Source organism: Mustela putorius, unplaced genomic scaffold, assembly GCF_011764305.1.
Source record: "Mustela putorius furo isolate JIRA1106 unplaced genomic scaffold, ASM1176430v1.1 tig00003869_pilon_pilon_pilon, whole genome shotgun sequence".
NCBI lineage: Eukaryota > Metazoa > Chordata > Mammalia > Carnivora > Mustelidae > Mustela > Mustela putorius.
The window spans coordinates 17,700,751-17,716,560 of record NW_025422021.1 but is presented as its reverse complement, the minus strand read 5'-3'; the positions used below and the strand labels follow the sequence as shown (position 1 = coordinate 17,716,560).

Below are 15,810 nucleotides of genomic sequence, written 5' to 3'. Positions count from 1 at the left end.
TTCCGTTCCCCAGGTCTTGACCCCATGGGTGTACTTCCTAACATGCCTAAATGCAATCTTCATGTCACATGAAGATTGGGGAACCTCCCCTGAATGATCCAGCTATTCTAACATCTAAGATTTTATCATAAGAAAACAGCTGTACTGGCGTGTACAGGTGGAAGGGGCAGAATACCCAAGGTAGATTCATCTGGAAGATGGAACAAAACAAAAGCAAAAATGACCCATAAGCTAAATATCTGTACTAGGAATAGAGTTAAATACAGTTTAGAAATCACACTGTGAAGTTAAAAAGTCTGCTATAGAATGATACACATATAGTTCAAGTTTTAAATATCCCTATATGATATGTTTAGATAATATACTTATATATTACGTAAAAAAGTTTGGTAGGAAACCTTAAATTCTTATCCATGTTTATCCAGTATTCACATATTACATTTCTGTTTGATTTTGTTGTTGTTGTTTGCATAGAAACTGTTGACATATCAAATAAAATCATGTTTTTTGAAACCCAATTAACCAACAAAAACAGGATCACTAATAGGCTAAATGTTTAGGCTTGAGTCTCGGCATGGAAAAAGAATGCAATAAAAGGACCTTCTCTGACTTCTCTGACCTATACAGTGCAGCCACTGGGGTCTACCTGTTGCAGGTTCACAAAATATTTTGATTTCCTCAGTTGAAAAATATTTTATTAGGGCAACGGTTAACATTTCTACAGAAACACAATTATTTTTTGTTTTCTATGCTCCTTGTGTGACATCCTGCACCTATGAGGGAACTATAGAAGATGAGAGAACAGCAGGCTATGACTTGAAATGTTTAGATTTAAACCTTGGTTCTGTCTCCAACTCAGTTTTTAAATGTAAACATCTCTCTCTCCTCATCATAGGTGAAAGGTGAAATGGGAGAATGCATATCTTTTTCATAGTTGTGAGAACCACAAGCAGTGGTATTTAGAAAGATTCTTTCATAAAAAGAGGAAAGTAATACACTAGATAAAAGTAAAAAGCAAGCTGTATGTTTTCAGCAGGTTTTGCCATTCTAGAGATGTGTGTTGTCTCTCCTAAGTCTTGTAGACCTATCCATATGGGGCATTCTCAGACAAGCCCAGTTCCTATGTAATGTGTGTGAACTGGTTTGGCTGAGCCAAGTGCAAAAGCTACTAGTGGGTTTGTGTGTCACAGAAACTATACCATTTCCAGGCTCTACAATACGCGACTGGGAGTACATACATACATAAATACATACATACATATATACATACATACATATGTACATGCATACATAAATGGTTGAGAAAAGAGTAAAAGTATCGAACTACATAATCTTTAAGTTTTCATCCAGTTGAAAAACACTTTCATGAGTGTTCTTGGACAAACTGTGTACTTTCTTTTAGTATTTGTTTCTCTGAGCTTCATTTAGCATCTTAATGAGTAAAATATGGTAAGAGAATGAAAGAGTATCTCTGAGATCACTCTTGACTGAATGTGTATGTATAGGGGTGTGTGTGTGTGTGTGTGTGTGTGTGTGTGTCTCACATTGGCAGTTAATCTTAAAATAATGGACTTCAAGTGGGGAGTCATTAATTCTTTCACTCATATATTTAATAATACAAGTATTTATTTCATGTAAGGTATCATGGTGAATATAAAAATAAATAAGACAAATAGCTCTGTTTTCCTGGACTGACATTTAAATAGGAAAGATACAAATTATATGGAAATAATGACAACATAATGTAAAAACTAATATGCAATAAAAAGAGAAGTAGATAAAAATCATTTTGGAAATTCAGAGTGGAAAGAAAATGCTCTCCTCTGAAGGAGTCTTGGAAAATTTCATTAGGAATATGGCTTTTGGACCAAGCCTTAAGGATGGGGAAACAATCATTCAAAAATTATTTGTGTACGTATGAGATTGCAGAAAACCTTCAAGAGCAGACTCAGTTATAATCCAAAATTACCCTCCTACCAGCAAGTCACATACTTAGTGACTTAGTATTTGCTACAGATTTTAAAACTCTCTTGCCTTTTATAAATAGTAAACCAAATGAAAATGTAATTTCCTGGATTTTTTCCTTTAGATTTACTTTTGAAAGACACCATTTTACGGCCTAATTGATGTCTATAGAAAATCTAAATATCAATATTACTCTAAAGGTGACTCTGGTGTCTCTGAGTAGGTGTTCTTATCAAATTATTGGTAAGTGTCTTGATAATAGAACTATTTGGATGTGAAACACATCAAAATTGTTAGTCTTTTTCTTGTTTTATTGTCCTAATAGACAAAACAAAACAAAATAAACAAAACAAAACAAAACAGACAAACCCCATAACCAATAAGTGAATCTGGTTCTGTTGTTATTGCTGACTTTGAAATCGTGGCCCTTAATCTTAAAACCAATGATAGAGTTCTTACAGAAGAGGAAAAGAGATGGTCACATTGGAGTACAGTGTTTACTCACGAGACGTAAACAAGCCAATTTCAGTAAAATAAAACTGACCTAACTCTGTGCTAAGATCTCAGACTTAATAGCCACTCCAATTCTCTCTGACATTTAAAAATTATAAGGCACAGCAAAAAGAAATTCTTAAATGTCAGAATCCTCATAATTTCTCCAACTTTTGCTACTGAATTCTTAAATCCTCCCTCCACAACTCCCCCCCCCCGCCTCCCCCAACTGTGCACCGCAGCCTGTGAGGGTGGCAAGGCTGGGGAGAGAAGCTAGAGGCAGGGAGTCCTGCCAGCAGCCAGGTCAGTGCAGACCGAGACACACTTCCCACCATTGCACTCGAGCCAGCTGCTCTGGGAGCCTCCTGAAGAATTCTTCTTTCACATCACTGGACGTATTTTAAGGTGGAGTCCATGGCAGGATCAAGTCTGGGGAACTGAGGCAACACAGTTCTCACTTCTGTCTTCTTTTTATTACTCTGTCAAGGTCACTGTACTTCTGATTATTGCAGTTAGCCCATTGACCCTTGACCTGGTGAAGTCTGATTCAATGGAGAGCTGAGATATAGTAATTCGAAGTGAGATGTCAGGAAGTGTAATAACAGTAAGGATGGAGAAGGAAAATGAAAGATAAGAGAAGACAGGAAGCAGGAGGAGAAGCAAGAGAAGGAGACGAAAGGAGATACTTACTCCCTTACTAAAGGGAGGACACTCTGGAATCCTGTATGAGCCATGATCACAGCCCAGGAAGGAAGACACTTTCACACCTGTTTTGCTTACAATAACCAATGGTCGATTCTCAGAAGTGTATGCAACATGCCTATGATGACATAGCTAATAAGGGGCAGAACTAGGATTCAAAATCCCACACTGCACCTCTCAGAACACCACAGGAACGGGACGGCTATAGGGAGATGGTGTTTATGTTTAGGAAATTTTACAGACATATTCCTCAATCTAAAAATACTAACCCATTCCACATGACTTATTGAATGCCTGTCCGTATGATAACATCTTTTAATCAATACCTACTAGTTTCAGAGTCAAAGCATTGAAATAAAGGCAGGGGCCTTCTCATCTGCTTTTCTTAGTATTTTATGTGAACTCATTTCTTATAAATTCCAATTTTAAAGACCATAAAATAAAGGAAGACCCTGGTTTTTTTCCTCCTATCAAATTTTAATATACTTTCTTGGCAATGGTTCTCATATGTGTGTATGTCTGTGCATGTGTGTGTGTGTGTGTGGGTATTATATATATTATATAATATATATAATTACACAAATATATAAAATATATACATATATATGTATGTATACATATATAAATACTACAATTCATAAATTATTATTATTGGGCAACATCTCAGTCAATTCCATTTTCTTAGTTTTATATTCTGAAGAACCCCACTGATTCTGTTTTCAGGGTTATTGGTTTGTGGGTTTTGGGGTTTTTTTTTAACATTTACTGACTGCCAACAAAGGAGATTTTATTTTCTACCAGTTTCCTCAACTTAGAAATACAGTAATTATCAAATTATCACTATGAAGAGTATTAGTTCATGTTCTAAAAAAGGGAGATTTAAAAAAGGATACCTTATTTTCTTGTTAAAAAACCACTACATTATTATAAGAGCATTTTCTTTAAATTCTTAAAATACTGGCTAATCAAACATTCTAGAGAACCCCCATTTGAGAATGACCCATTATAGCAATGGAGAGATTTTATATTGCCTTATCAGAGGAGATGAATTGTGTTCTCTGTAAATTCTACTGTAATTGTGTCCATTTTCTGATTTTGCTTTAGTTTGGTGGTTAGCTATAAAATTACTGATAAGTAATAAAACACAGGTCAAAGTATTAAACCCTTGTTGCAAATACCACCAAATCATAACAAGGAAATATCAACTGAAAGCCACAATTCCAGCCATTTACCTATAAAATACAGTTTAAATAACAGGGCCCTTTTTTTTTTTCCTTCTTGGTGTGGCTTGTTAAGATTTTATATTGCTTCCATAGCTTGGCATGTAATTTAAAAGAGAAAGAAAGAAAGAAATGGTGGGAGGGACGGAGGAAGGGAGGAAGGAAGGAAGAAAGAAAGAAAGAAACCTGTTTCTAGGAACTTCTTTGATAAACTCTACTTGAGGATAAATTATCTTTAATTATTAAATATTCATAAATGGTTTGGGTCACTTTATTTTTTGTCTGGCAAGGAATTTTGTAACCTCTTGTCTTTATAATGAAGAAAATAAATGTGTGTAATAGTTGCTCTGGCTAATTCTTCCCAACCCATTGTTCTTCTTTTAAAAAGAACATTATAGTGGTGGTCTTATTTACGATGTTTCAAGGCTTCACACAATTCTTATAAATGTTCTCTGACATGTAGTTTTGTACGAGGCTGCAATGCTCACGTATAGAACAAGACAAACGGGCAAAATCGTGAGACTCCAGGGGGAGGACTTGGACAAAATCAGGGAGGGCAAAGCCAGAAAACAATGACATTGTGGTGATGATGTTGCCTTTTCTTCTTATTACATGATATCTCCTATTACTAAAAACATACCAGAGCAAATATTTGTTCGGTCTTCCTCCTATGATTTGACATCTCAATAAATTTATGCCCAGCATTTCTCAACATGCATTTCTAAAGAACAGTTGGTTCAAGGAAATGCTAGCAGATGTTACTTGAAAAAGGGTTCTAAGATCAAAGAAGTTTGGGGAATACTAAACTATAGAAAGTTAAACAGGTTTCTTTTCTTAAGGGCTTCTTAGAACTTTTAGTATGATCCTAATCACTGTGAATTACATGAGAAGCATATACATTTGCAATATTTCCTGAATGAATTTGCCCTTTGGGACTTTTTTCATATAAGATGATTGCAGAATGATGTTACATAGAACCGATTTGGGGAAAAACTAAAATAAATAACTACAACGTTATAGCTGGGTGCATCTTTAAATAAGAGAGGCAGTCAGAGGGGTGGATAGGTGGAAAGCTTCCCTCTTCTACTGGTGACACAATTGGCTAGAATGGGAAAGGAACTTGAAACTGTCACAAGAGAAAAATTAATAGAAAAATGAGTGTTTTCCATGGAAATACTAACTCCAAGGTGATGTGACATGGCACACTCTTCATATAGATGGGTTTGGCCTCGTTCTAACCTCAGGAGGTCAAACTAGTCACAATAATTGTGGTTACCATATAAACTACCTCTAAAGGTGATAAACTCCTGTCACTATAGATATTTAAACGTAAACTGAATGACTACCTTGTAGCAAGGTGAGGGACAATGGAACTTTGACTGGTTGGGTAAGATACTTTAAGAACCCTTCCAAACCTGACAGTCTCTGGTTTTAAGTTTGTAGGTTATAACAATCTATTCTCGCACAGAATCACCAGGCCACACTAGGAGTACATTTTCCCCTTCGAGATTCTTTTTTTTTTTTTTTTAAGATTTTTATTTATTTTTTTTTTATTTGACAGACAGAGATCACAATTAGGCAGAGAGGCAGGCAGAGAGAGAGGAAGGGAAGCAAGCTCCCTGTTGAGCAGAGAGCCCGATGCGGGGCTGGATCCCAGGACCCTGGGATCGTGACTGTGCAGAAGGCAAAGGCTTTAACCCACTGAGCCTCCCTTAGAGATTTTTAAGAAAGTCTCAAATTGGATCATTTTGTTTCTTCCTCAAAAATGGTTTAGTGGTTTTCAAAAGGTGGGCATTGGGAGGAATGCAGAAGGCATTCACAGAGCACATCTACCCATGCAGTTTAACAGAGAGATCTTTTTAATCCATGTTTTCTGTATTGTGTAGAAAATCTCAATAATGCTTCACTCTAAAACTTCGAAAGAACTTCATTTGCCTCCACAAATTAGAGAATTGAGAATGTTGTTCTCAAATGTCTTCTCAGCAAATAAAGTCATGGAACTTTATAAGATACCATGTAACTACAAATACAGGTATTTTCGAAGATGAGAATGCCATCATTACCCATAGTGACCTTAAGAAATTTGCAATTTATTTTTAAAATATTTATAAATGATCAACATGAACTTGTTAAATTTATGTGTTTTCTTGAATATCTGGTAAAACAAGTCCATATGACAGCATCTCTGTTCCCTCGACCATTTCATTTTTCTATGACCAGGTTATAACGTTAAAGGATTCAACAATCCATCTGCTCTGGTCAGGGGTTGACCAGGAAAACAAGCTCAGGATTATATGAAGAATATTTATCTCCATGCCTAAGTCTGCAACATGACTGTGAGGATTATGAACCTATCTCCTCCAAATCGATGATGCCTTTACTCTTTCAGGTTTTGTGTTTAATCCCCATAAATATGCTCTCTCTTTGAGGAAGATTCAGGCTTCTAAGTTTCTTTCTCCCACAATGTCTCTCACTCCAGAGTCATGTCATGACATTCAGTCCCAGAGCATTTTTCCCTCAAATTCTGGATAACCTTTATCATCCAGTCATATCATCCAGTCATGTTGCCTCATTTAGTGACATGATAAGACTTAATAATAACATACGTATATATATACATATGTTGATATAAACAATCACTTAAAGTTGTCCTATTATTCATGTAAGTACTAATACAGGTGAATTCCTACCAGTTGCTTTTTTCTCTGAAGGGTGCATGATATAGGAAAAAGTCTGGAGTTGGGAGTTAGAAGCCCTGAGTAGGATCAGTCATTTAACTTCTCCCACCCTGTCTTTAAGTCACAAGAGGACCAGTCTGCACACATGTTATACAAAATGTGCTTTTTAACTCATGTATTACCAATAGCATAATACTCTTCAAAGAATGCTCCTGAAATTTAACAAGTTCTCAAGTGGTGAATTTCAAATTTAACATATTTACAGTAATACCAACTTCTTAAACTATCATTTTAAAATAGTGTTATCTAAAAAAATAAAATAAGGTAAAATAGTGTCATTTAAATTAAAAAAAATAGTTTGATGTGAATTTCATTCTTTTGTAAAATAGAGAGTGATTTTTCACTTAGATCTGAGTTTTCTATTGAACATATTTCTATTTAGCAGAAAATATAAGGCATGGGTTATACATTTCCTTCAAAAATCTGTCAATATGAATCCAGATCCAGAAAGTTCATAAAGTCCATTTCTTTTCCTTAAAATTCAGGAAAAGTCCCAACTTACTTATTTGGCTGTATTTGTAAGTTAAGCATCTTTCTGTCACAAAGAAGCTGTTTACTGCATAACTTCTTTACTAACAATTCATGTAAGCAAACTGTATTACAGGCATAAGTTTTATAAATGACCACAATATTGAGTATTAGATATAGATAATCGTCACCAGTTTTACACAGATACATGAAAACATTTCCATGCCCTACTTACTTACATTATCAACAGATAACTTAATGAGTGTCTATGTGGCAGGCCAGATGTTGCCATGTGATCCGTGTCTTCCTAGAATGTGCCAACCGAAGGACTGATCGTGAACAAAGGATGTCAGCCATGCTGAGGGCGGGCATGAAAAGCTCAGGATGATTTCCTCGGGGATATTATAGGAACACAACATTCCCAAACTCCCAGATTCTCTTATTCTCTAATATATCTGGTGCATAAAGGATGCATCATCTACTTTTTGTGTGCAGATCCAAAGATCTCATAAGGGTGTGGGAGAATATGTCAGTCAACATCTGGACTGGGAAATAGAAAGGACGAGAATTTCAAGGAGAGAATTGGTTAAGTGGGTACTGAAGGATCAAGAAGCAGCAAGAAAACACAAGGGTATAAAGAGACAGTAACGCGGGAAGAAGTTCCCTCCATCGAGAAAAGGCAGCAGAAGGAAGAGGTTGAGGATATCAGACCTTAGAAGTTCCGATGAGGAATTCTGCAGAGTTTGACTCCTTCTGAGGATGGGACACTCTTCCAGCTAAAGCTGAGACCTTAGAATAGGCATAATATGGCTGATTCTAGGAGCATGGGGGAAAAAGATGGAAACTAGAATCAATTACCAATACTCAGGGAAGGCCATTGCCAAAGCACCGTTAAGAGACACATCACACAAAACAGACAGGAGCAAGTCCCTTCTCCCTCCTGTCATACGGTCTACCTGGAGTCTCTTCTATTGGCAGAACTGAATGGAGACAGGAAGCAAAAGGAAGGTGAAGTTGGCAGAGTCCTAGCCCCATTATTTCAAAACACAATATGGAAGAGTAAGTTTATAGCTGAAAGTTAATAATAGCTTCATAATCAGCACCAGGAACCTAAGAGTGAGGACTTGAGGGTTTGGAAAGTAACAACTCCCTTTGAGGATATTTGGTGCCTCCGACCTCTTTCCCCCACCACTCCCATCCCTAGGGAAGTGGTTGCTCTCTATGGTTATTCTATGTTTCCTTTAGGTCATTCTGTCATCTTATCAGTCCTCTCATACCACTACCACCAATTCTCTATTTGAAATTTTTATTGCTTTTGTTTCTCCAGCAGGGACAGGACTTGCTTGATCTCTGCCTGCCTCAATACCCCTGCCTGGGTAGTGCCCGCCCTGCCTGGTCACTATAACTTAAGCTACCCTGCTTGCCTCAAAAAGTCTTGTCTGCCTCAGCCTGGATCCTGACCTGTTCTAACCAGTACCCAATGTCGACTAGCTTGTCTCTGTTACTAGTTAACTCTACTTGAGATCCTGTATTTGGAGGCCATTCATCAGAAAACAGCTTTGTAGTCCTCTCAAGTCCCTTACCATGCTGTTTGGAAGGTTTATGTGAGAGGGTATGTCCTTGAAGAGTGGGGGGGGGGGAGAAATTAAGGGGAAATAACCAATATAAACTATCTGGTTGGTAACTTCTCATTAGTTTACACACATTAACCCACTTAATTTTCCAAATAGCCTCATGAACTAGATATTATTCCCATTTAACAGAGGATGTTCAGCAAACTGAAGGAATTTATTCTAATTTGCACCCACATTCAAACTTGGTTCTAGCTGACTTCAACATCTATGCACCTACTGATTTAGTTTTTGGTGGCATAAGGGGTCACAGACACCAGCCTGACTACAGACTTCCTAGCATGACTCAACTTCAATAAAGATGAAATATTGTGTCCATATCCTAAACTGACTTCACTTTTTATATATAATGGTCCACAATTCAATATTAACCCAATTCAACAAAGATTGATGGAACCTCGTGTGTGCCAGACAATGTGATAATGATAGTTAGCACATTTATCAAGAACTTACTGTGTGTTAAGTGCTATTTCACACACGTGCCTTATGTTCATCAATTCTCAGAACAACTCTATAAGGTGGGTACTATTATCAACAACCTCATTTTATGGATAATGTAACTGAGGCCCAGAGTGGCTATGTGGCATGACCAAGACCTCACAGCTAGGAACTGCCAGAACCAAGGAGACAACCTAGGTAGACTCCACAACATATGATCTTAACCAAACGTTCTATTTCCTCATGTGTAAGCGGCTGGAGAGACTAAAAGGAATAAGACATGAACAAGGAGATCAGAGTCTAGGTGGTGAAACATGGAAAACCAATGTGATCTGATAAACACACTTGTAAGGAAACATACGCTATAAAGAAAGCAGCAATTTGCTTTGCCTGGGAAAATCATAAAAGTCCTAAAAAGATAAAAGTATAGATTTCCATTTTGGAGGTAGAATCAACAGGCCCTGGTGATGTATTACGGAAGAGAGGTAGGAGCATGGGAAGGCTCTGTGGAGGAGCAGATCTAAGAAGGTTGATTCAGAAATTCAGATCATTTAACTCAGAGTGGGTGATAAGTAGGCAGCTGGGAGCACCTGGGTGGCTCTGTTGTTAAGCCTCGGACTTCGGCTCAGGTCCTAATCTCAGGGTCTTGGGATCAAGCCCCACAGGGTATCTGGCTCCCAGCTCAGCGGGAAGCCTGCTTCTCCTTTTCCCCACCCCCCTCCCGCTTGTGTTTCCTCTCTCGCTGTGTAACTCTCTGTGAAATAAATCATAAAATCTTTTTTTTAATAAATCATAAAATCTTAAAAAGAAAAAAAGAATTCCACGAATTCCTTAAAAAAGGAAAAAAAAGAAAAGGACGTAGGCAGGCAATTATAAAAAATGGCAACAACATCCTAAAGTTTGGGGTACCTGGCTGGCTCAGTCGGTTAAACATCTGACTCAATTTCGGCTCAGGTCATGATCTCAGAGTCGTGAAATTGAGCCCCACATTGCGCTCTGTCCTCAGTGGGAAGTCTGCTTAAGATTCTCTCTCTCCTTCTGCCTCTATTTTTTTTTTCTCCCTCTCTCTCAAAAATAAATAAATCTTTAAAAAGAAATAAAGGATTAGATCTGAGATAAGAGTCACAATAGTTTCATATATTTTGAAACTTCCAACACAGAAATTTCACAGGAATGGATGTGTGGTTCTAGGAAGAATGTGTAGACACAAAGAAATGGGATTTTCTTACTCTTCTTCTGGGCCGGAGGCTACGACGACCCACTGACTAGTCAAGATTAAAAGTCTTAGCACTGAGAAAGGACAGCAGCCTGATGTCTGGGACCTGGTAGCCTGGCTGTCAGCCCGGCCTTGGTGTTACTAGGAGCTGGTCTGGTATCATCAGCCAGGCCGTGGCTTCTCCTGTTTAAAATGAAGGATTTCACACAACATTTTTCAAATCACAAAAAACTCTCAACTCTTCCTCATCCTGGCTAATATGAGGGACTTAGAGAAGCTGCTGCGATCATTTACAGCTTCAGCTTCCCTCTAGTCTGCTCTCCTGATAAACCAGGGATAAAAACACCCAAATGTAGAACTGTCCTCTCTTACTGACAGTACCCAAACAAGAGAGACCATCCCCCTTACTAGGATCACCCCAAAAATCACACAGCCAAAGCCTGAGTCTTCTATATAACAAGACCTTTCTAACAACTTCTTACTGAGATATTTCATGATTCCCTGTCGGGGGCTTGGGTCAGATTGAAAAGGTCAAGAGGAGCTCCTGGCATCCCTGGAGGTACTGGAAATGGAAGGACCAAGGCTAGAACTCACCACAGGTCTGAGTTCCTCTATGGCTAACTGGGGACGTGGGATTTCTGACCTGTCTGTCCCTCTGCCGCCCACAAAGTCTCAGCCCACTCCCAGAGAGAATTAATCAGCAAAAGGAACTGAGTCAGCCACAAGGGCACTGAAGAAGAGTTTGTAAGGAAATTGTCTCAGCGCAGCTCTGTAGGAAGAGGAGCTCCAGTAGCCTCTCCTGGGCTAGGAAGAGATGCCAAGCCCCCCGTGTCAGTGAAGTCCAGGTATGATGCCTGCAGCAAGCGTCCAAGGTGCTCCCCCCTCTCCCATTCTTCTCTCCCAACCCTTCCCTCTCAGGACCCTCAGATTGGAGAGAGAGTTCCATGCCCCACCTGCTCTGGGTCCCTTCCAAGGCTTCCCTAGCTGCTGTTTTCTGCTTAATCACCTGAGCATCCTCTGAGCCATTTACTGACTGTGTGAACCTGGGAAATAGGCCTAACCTCTCCGCTTCAACTCCAGAGGCTTGTTTTGAGTTCAGAATGAGACATCAGAACATGGTGAAGAAGTCACCTAGGACATGTAAGCCCTGAGGCCCAACTGTTGCTCCTTCCCCACCACAGCCTTGAGGGAAGAGCTGAACAGAGGCTGCCTGGGTACAAGTCTCACCCCCCACACCCCACCCCGCTTGCCACCCCCACCGTGCCACAGGCACACACACAAAGGTTCTCTCTTGTTATAACAAGTAACAATCACAAAGTACAGATGTATTCCTGGTGGTCTAGAGGAGTTTTTTTTCTCCTCTTTTATCTGTTTTGTTTTGTCTGAAGTGAGAAACTGAAGTCAATGAACTTCTTACATCACGACTATTTTTGTCTTGATTTAAAATAGTCAGTATGCACTAATTAGCCAAACACCCTTTTCACTGACAGAATATCTGTTTGTATGATTACTCTACTATAAAAGCAAAATGTGAATAATGAAAACAGTAGAAAGTTGTATTGTGAATACAACATAACTTCTTAAAACTGTTCAAATTATTTAAAAAATAATTGATCTTTAGTCACTATTGATCGCAAACACCCAAACTCTAGCCATAATTTTTTAAAAGCCATAAATCACTAGTAGGTTGAGACACACATAGAACTATAATATTCTGTCATGCAGGTGAAATAAATTATTACAATGAGCATGTCTTATTTAAATTGTCAGTCATTATTAGTTTCATTCATTTTTTTACCACACTGATTTATTTTTGTTTCTATCATTTATGTGAATGGAAATATTTATGTAAGAAATCTGGTGAGCCGTGAATCCTGCTTCTTTCAGTAAAAAAGTAGAAACACACCTTATTTTTCATTGTTTCTTGACATGATATAATGTAATCAAATGTGACTGATGCAACCTGACAAATCCAGTCACAATATGAAATGTCACAGGAAAACAAGGGAAAGCTACTATCTTTATCCAGACTGAAGAGAAAGAAAAATACTTATCATGAAATACAAAAACAAAGCTTTTCGAATATAAGCAAATAATACACCAGCACAGAGCTTGTTCAAATATCTTCTATTCAGCCCTTTTGAGATATATGCTATTATGGTTATTGGGTCGGTGTCATAGATTTTAGAATTTTTTTTTTCCTACTGGAGACTATTAGAAATATCACAATATGGGGCCCTTCTCCCTTTTTAAGCCTATTTAAGTACAATTGGGAACTGATACTCTCAAAAGGACCTCTCTTCTGTGGTGTTCATGGCCCCAAGTTTGTGCCTTTCCATAGGCTCCAAGGCAACTCTAAATGGACTACACTTCAGCTCAGCTGTTTTTCTGAGACTGTACCCTGCCTCTGAACTGTGCTAAAATAACCTTGCATTATCCTAATTAGGATTATTCACAATACACACATATTGCAAAGGGCCATTTTCATTTTCAATTAGTTGAAAAGGATTAGTTGCAGTGATACTCACATGGTACTGAATGCTATTATTATTAAACCCAATATTTTTTATTGCTGTTAAAATTATGCTCCTTACAGGTATAACTTAGCTAATGGAGTAAAACGATGGTCTCTTCCTGACAAATCATTCTGTTCTCTGGAAGATCGGGAAGGTAACAATACATAAATGGAAGGAAATATATGTGTGGTGAAGAGGCTGTTTAATCACAAGTAATGGCAAACCTAAAATTAGTTCCAATTAAAAAAGAAATGCATGAAAACCAATTGGAATGTAACAGATAAAGGGTGGCACGAAGGAGAGATTATTAACAAGACCCCAGGTGCCGTACTTCCTCGTTATACCTATTCTTGAGCAGGAACACACTGAATGTACAATAAACAAAAAATATATATGTGTGTATATATAGACACACACACACACGCACACATGCACACACACTCCAAGAAAAAATTTTACATGGTGCTACACTTCAGATGAACAAGTACATGTTTTTTGGAGGAAAGACCATAACAACTTGGTTTTTACTTCCAAAATACAGTGGCATGTTAATTGCTTGATCAGCCAAATGAAACTAAATGTAATTAAGACTAGTGTGGGGTTAATTTGATCCATAATTATGTTATATAAAGTAAATGAAAATTGTTTCTTTCCTAAATTGCAATTCATTAAAATTACAGATATTAAAATAAGATACTATAAAATTACATGAAGCATGTACACATTAATAGCCATTAGTAATAGCTTGATATTTCTATCTAAGCAACAGTTTATTAGAATGCCAAAGGTGATATCTGACCACTCACATCACTGATTTTTTTTTACTCTTTTTTCTGTTTTTCTAAGAAATTCTTTTTTTTTTTTTTTAAGGAAGAGAAGTATTTTAATCTTAGTATGTTTTGTCCTTTCTAGATATTTATTATCTGCTAAGATACCTTTGGATCAATCCTTATTGAATCTTTATTAAAATACAAACACAGATACTTAAAAATTCTATTTGGCAAACAGGTTTGTGTATTTCATACAAGGTCAAACACATACAGGGGGGTAAAGTATTTGGAATATTTTTTTTCAAAGGGCAAATTTTGCATCTCTGATTAAAATCATAGTCTTATATCTCTATTCATATAATGTTTCTGTCAACCTCATTAAAAAAGAACATAAAAAAACATGAGTTGAAGGAGAAAGAACTAAACATTTACTGAGTGATTATCCTCTTTTTGAGTACGATGCTCTGCACTTTATTTATTTATTTTTTTTTTTTTAGATTTTATTTATTTATTAATTTGAGAGAGCCAGGAGGAAAGAAAGAGAACATGTGATGGGGAAGGTCAGAGGGAGCCCATTGCAGGACTAGATCCCGAGACTCCAGGATGATGACCTGAGCCGAAGGCAGTCATCTAACCAACTGAGCCACCCAGCTGCCTATATGCTATGAACTTTCAATACCTATTTTTACCCTAAATGAAGTCAATGTCATTTCTTCATCTTTCACGGATGACAGAACTAAGGCTCAAACAGATTAAAGAACTTGCCTCAAGTCATGGAGCTACCATTTACTATTTACTACCATTTACTGTGAGATGGGGAAGAGTCCCTTTCTGTTACACATGATGGCAAAACACAGGAAAAACAATTAATTTGCTGGGATGCAACGTAATATTTTAGTTCCCACTTTACATTCTTATTCATCGACGATAACCTCTTTCTTTCCAGGAAAATAGAAACCAGAATGTCATAACATCTCGTCTCTGTGCCCCTCACGTGATATTAAATACAAGCTGACCAAATAATCCTATCATTCTGGGTCCCCAAAATTATCTCACACGGCCTCTTTAGTAGTAGAGAGGGAAATGCTGAAGGCTAATGGAATTATCCTACTAAGTAGTAACAAAGTGCCTTACACATGATGCCACTGGGTACACATAGAAAAGACCCACATTCAGGGCAAGACAGAAAGCATCAGAGGATTATACTGGGCTCTGAGAGGGACCCTTTTTTTTTACATCTAGTCACTTTGGAATTGAGGAGAAAAGTAGTAACTTGAAGATCTGATATAATCTTAAAAGAAAAGCATTTACAATAGGATCTGCTCACAATACTTATCAATAGCAGTTTACCTGTTAGAGATCAGCAATATTAGAACCCAGTCTAGCTGGAGCTTCGATGTGCCAGGATACATGTACTCACTGCCGTGAGGCAAGGGATCTGCCTACCCACGAGACTCCGAAACACTTTCTTTGTTTGCACAATCAAGTGTCACCAGGTTACTATGAATAGTAGTACACAAACATTAACAAATATCTCTCAGTAATTGATTACACTGCACTGGTAAGGACAGCTACCCTTAAATTTCTTGGAAATCACCTGCATTTCTCTTTAAGTTAAAGCCCCCATTTCATCCGTGAAAAAATGAAACTAAAG

The 15,810-nt window shown here is 37.7% G+C and overlaps 1 long non-coding RNA gene across 1 annotated transcript in view; it reads right to left on the bottom strand.

The window, feature by feature from the left end:
* The window catches only part of LOC123387979, a 43,544-nt gene extending 27,954 nt beyond the window's left edge, over positions 1-15,590 (bottom strand). The window contains exon 1 of the long non-coding RNA XR_006602498.1: positions 15,507-15,590. This is a non-coding gene — a long non-coding RNA (uncharacterized LOC123387979). The remainder of the gene's footprint in view (positions 1-15,506) is intronic.
* Between the last annotated feature and the right edge of the window lie 220 nt (positions 15,591-15,810).